This window comes from Equus przewalskii, chromosome 6 (genome assembly GCF_037783145.1).
Source record: "Equus przewalskii isolate Varuska chromosome 6, EquPr2, whole genome shotgun sequence".
Lineage (NCBI taxonomy): Eukaryota > Metazoa > Chordata > Mammalia > Perissodactyla > Equidae > Equus > Equus przewalskii.
In genome coordinates, this window is record NC_091836.1 from 493,336 (window position 1) to 498,190 (window position 4,855).

Genomic DNA, 4,855 nt, shown 5'->3' on the forward strand with positions numbered 1-4,855 from the left:
ATTAGTCAATATGGGAGGGTTTTAAACGCGATCGAAGACAGCTAAGGAAGTGTGACGGGAGGACATGTTCCTTTGCATGGTGCTCTCGAGAAAGCCATGCCGGACAGGTTGCATCAAATTGGCATAACTGTAAAGCACTTTGTTCAATGCCCTTCAAATAAGCCGGCGGTTGGCGTGTTTGTCCGAGAAAAGGCTCCCGCGCGTGCAGCGAGCTTTTGCGTGAGGGTGGGCCCTCCTGACGTCACTAAAACTCCTGGCGTCATAGGGTCCCGCCGGGCTCTGCGCCTGGCTGTTCACGAAGGTCGGGGACTGGACGAAGCTCCGCCCTCCTGCCCGTCGCTGTGCATCCGGGAATTTCGCACGGGGGCTGTGGGTCCCGAGCCGGGTTTTGCCCATCTGGTGTCACCACGGCAGTTTCTTTTCTCCTCCAGACCCTCGTCCCTGCTGCGCGCCCCCTGCGTGACCTTGGCCCGATGGTGACCTGGAGGACCGCACGGGACTCAGAGCCCGTGCCGGCCACTAAGGGTGCGTCCCAGTCCTTGTCCTTGTCCCGTGCCACCTGCGTGACCTGCGTCCAGAGGGACTAGGACTGGATGGGACTGGGAGCCCGTGCCGGCCACTAAGGGAGCGTCCCTGTCCTTGTCCTTGTCCCGTGCCCCCTGCGCGACCTGCATCCGGAGGGTCAAGGACTGGACAGGACTGGGAGCCCGTGCCGGCCACTGAGCTGTCCTGAGCCGCGTCCTCCTCTTGGCCGCCGCCCGGCTCACAGGTGGCCAGCCCGTCCCCCGCCCGCAGCCGGCACATTCCGCAGTGTCCCCGCCCGGGAGGGCGCCTCGGGCCGTGTCCTCATCCTTGACGTCTGGCGCCTCCGCGAAGGAAGAGGACGCCTCCCGTGTCACCACGGCGCACTCCCGGGCAGGGGGGCTGGACCCAGCAGGATCCCGGGAGGGCAGACAGGGGACACGGGCGAGGACGCACAGTGGACACCCGGGCCCGCTGCAGACGGCGCCCCAGGGCCAGTGCCCGGCGTTGAGGACACAGAGTCCGGGACCAGCAGGGACACGAGCGGTGTCCACTCTGGCTCCCGACCGAGAGCATCCCCCGCAGGGGTGCAGAAGAGGTTGTCATCTTCTTGTCCCGTAGAAGGCGCCCTGTGCAGGCACTCAGTAGGCGCTCCATGAGTGCACACTTGAAATTATTATGGGTCACCGCCCAGGTCACTTGTTAGTCACAAAGGAGGAAATAAAACATCTTTCCCAACGCAGGGCGCGGGTGGATGTCCCCTTGGCGTGGGGAGTGCAGCCGGCCTGGCCGCGGGCGGCGGGTGGGTCTCTGATGCGTCCAGCGAGGTCCAGCGCCTTAGCCAGACCCGGTGGCGGAGACGGACGGGTTTCAGAGGAGGCCGCCGGCGTCACTGTGACTCGTCTGCGGTGGGCGGTGGCGTTGGGGCAGGTTGGGGGCTTCACTCAGGCTCGCCGAGAAGGGGACCCTGGAGCAGGGGCGGGAATGGGGACAGCGGGCGACCGGGGTGGGAAGAGCGTCAGGCAGAGGGCCGGGGCCACGGGAGGGGCCTGGAGGGCACGCGGTTGGGGGGCAATGGGGAGCCCCCGGGGCATTGTGAGCAGGGGAGGATCCTGACCTGAGCTGACAGGCTTATGGTCACTGCCTGTTGCTACTTTGTTGCTGTCCCACCTGCAGGTGTCCTGGCCGGGAAGTGGCACCAGGCAAGGCCCGTTTGCAGAGAGCGAGGGGCTGTCTGAAGCCCGGGCTGCACGGCCCAGCCCAGGGTCCTGCCCTGACCCCCGGGGTCCCACTCAGAGCCCCGTCACCGCAGGGACAGGATCGCCCAGGGGTGGCTGCCCGGAAGGGGCTGCAGGACCCTTGCTGCACCTGCAGCCCTGGAGCCAGACCCCTGAGACCCCCGGGGCCCAGCCCACCGCCCGGGCACCCGAGGCTGAGGCTTGGTGGGGGGGGCGGCCCTGCTACCCCAGTTCCTCCAGCCGTGGCCCCCCGCCCGCGGGCATGGCTGAGGTCACACCCCGGAGTACCTGGGGACGTCCCCCGTAAGCCCCCGCAGTCCCCCAGGGTCAGTCCTGACAGGGAGCGCCATGGGGTCAAGGGCAGAGGGTGGGGCAGCCGCAGAGGCCCCGGAACCCCCGCCCCGTTCCTGCAGCTGAGGCCGAAATTCCTGAGATTTCAAGTGAGTTGTCAACAAGCCCTCATCTCGGGTCACCCTGGGCGGCGTCACTCCGAGAATTCCACGTATTTCCACACATTCACCGTTCCCTGTGGCCGGCAGCCCCAAGGGCAGTGGGCGAGTCACAGACGGGGAAACTGAGGCACAGAGAGGTCCAGCCCAATTGCCTGAGGTCACACAGCCAGGCAGGGCGTCAGGACCCGAGCCCAGGCTCCCGCATTCTGGAAGTTGGGGTCCTCGGCGGAGTTTCCCCGATTGTCACAGCCTAAGCTTCCGAAACCCTGGGATCTAGAATCCTGGGATGTCCATCCAAGTCTGGATTCCTCGGGTTCTGGGAGGCTGCGGGTGTAGACGAGGAGTCGTTGATAACCCATTTTTTGTAAAAGACCAAAAAGCCAGTATTTGCAGCTTTGCGGCCCACAGGTGCCTGAGTCCAGCTGCAAACGTGTGGGCACAGCCGGGCCGAGGGAGCTCCGTCCGACTAGACCTGAAATGCGAATATTATATGATTTCCACTTGTCGTCAGAGTCTTCTTTTGATTTTTCTTTTTTTTTTTTTTAACTTTTTAGCTTGGGGACCACCCCCCAAAAAAACCGCAAAAGAGTGTCCGGGTTGGGCCCGCGGTCCAGAACGCACCGGCCAGTAGGAACGTAGCACAAACCACACCCGCAGTTCTCAGTTTTAAGCCACATTAAAGGACCGAAACGAGGACAGTCTCGGAAACGGTTCCCATAACTCGGTGTCTCGGAAACGGGATCATTTCAACGTGTGATCGATGTGAAAGACGATTAACGGGGCCTTTCACCCGCTGCTGCGCCAGGTCCGAGAAGTCCGGCCCGACCCGGACGTGGATGCGCCCTCGGAAAACCCGCGGCCAAAACGGACCCGCCAGGACGATTCCCGAAACCTGGATCCAGCGTCGGTTTTTAAGTTTGCGTCAGAATTAACTCAAGTCAAATAAAATGAAGCCTTCGCTTCCACGGCCGCGCTGGCCACACGTCCAGTGCTCGCGAGCCGCGTAGCCGGTGGCCACAGAGGCGGCCGGTGCCCTGTGGGGCCTTTCTGTCATCTCGGTCCCCTTGGTCAGCCCGGGCGGGAGCCCCATCCGCAGGCGGGAGTGGGGGGCGTGACCAGGTGACCCGCGGGCGTGGGGCTGGCAGCCACCCATCGCCGCAGGCCGGGCAGGCGGTCGAGGGACCCACTCGAGCCCCCTTTCCCGCTGCCGGGGCCTCCACAGCACCCTGGGTGCCGCTGCAAGGGGTCCACCCAGACCCCCGAGTCCGTCCCACCCTCCCAGCTCCCAGCCTGGACACCACCAAACTGCACGTTCCCACATCAGAGCCGTTGGCTCATGGTTGACCCCCCCCCCACTGGCCACTGGTCCCCATTTCACAGATGATAAACTGAGACCCAGAAGGAAAGGGACTCACCCTTGACCAGCCAGCTCGGACTTGAACCCTGAAGAAAGGAGCCGTCGGCCAGATGGCCCGGGAGAATGACAGGTGGAGACAGAAAACAGACTTCCCGGCAGTGAGGCACCAGGGGCGAGTCATTTCCAAACCCGTGCAGAGCCCAGCCAGCCACTTGTGTGTCAGACTCCTACTCACACCTCAGAACCCCATCTCTCACGTCCCCTCTTACATGCAGCCCCTACTCCCCGCTCATGTTCCTGCACCCCAGTCCCCTCTTTCTGTCTTGTGCCTGCTCACCTGGGTGGGTGGGGGCTCCTGTGCCTGGCTCCGTCTTCCCAGAGATGGGCAGGGCCAGAGTTACAGTCTCCCGGGACCCAGAATCACCCAGCAAGGGAATGGCCCAGAGGCTGCGTCAGGGAACGTTTGATGAATGAATAGCTGTGTGAATGAATGAATGAGTGACTGACTGAATAAGCAAATCCGTTTATTCCCTTATTGATTGATCCGTACATAGACACCACCTACTGAGCACCCACTGTGTGCCCGGCCTGGTCCACTGGGCAGGCTCAGCCCTACCCCCAGGGCATCTCCTGATCGACACTCTCTGCTATTCCACCCTCCTCCCCATTCCACTTCATCCTTCAGCCCAGAATTCAAGGCCCCTTCTTATCCCCCCCTTCCCCAGCTTATCTGATTAATCCCTAAAGGTTTTCAACCACAAACAATCCCTTCCTGTCTTTGTACCTTTTGCTCTGCCAGCAACACTTAATCCCTTTGGGACTGGCAAACTCCTATTCACCCCTCGCAGCCCCAGCTCCCATGGCCCACTCCTCAGAGGAGCCGGCCCTAGTTCCCTTGCCCACCACCCAACTACCGGAGTTCCCAGGAGGCAGGGGCCAGACTGGGAGGCCCCTCTAAGTGGCAGAAAGTGGGGGGGGGGTCCTCATTCGTGCCGCAAGGGAATTCGGGTGCCACCCAGCAATCCCCCCTCGCCTATCGTGAGGCAGAAGGGTAAACTGAGACCCAGAAGGGGTGCGGGAGCCGCCTAGGAGCCCCCAGCGGGGTGAGGGCAGGAGGGCCCCGTCTGGGCGGCTCAGCGCCACCGCCGTGCCTCAGTTTCCCGTCGGTTCCGAGCGGCGAGGGGCCGGGCCCGGGGGGGGGGGGGGGGGGGGCGGGGGGTCGGGGCGGCGAGGGGCTCCGGAAGTCGGCGGCCGCAGGAATCCGCGCGGCGCGGCCTTATAAGGCC

The 4,855-nt window shown here is 63.5% G+C and overlaps 1 long non-coding RNA gene across 2 annotated transcripts; it reads left to right on the forward strand.

Moving 5' to 3' along the window:
• The first annotated feature begins 176 nt into the window (after window positions 1–176).
• Window positions 177–2,910, forward strand: LOC139084064 (uncharacterized). Of its 2 annotated transcripts, none has more exons than XR_011541328.1 (3): window positions 177–301; window positions 432–525; window positions 770–1,264. It is a non-coding gene; the product is annotated as an uncharacterized lncRNA (long non-coding RNA). The 2 variants fall into 2 exon arrangements; XR_011541327.1 differs by lacking the exon at window positions 770–1,264 and adding an exon at window positions 2,767–2,910 and having other exon boundaries at window positions 181–301.
• Window positions 2,911–4,855: the final 1,945 nt, after the last annotated feature.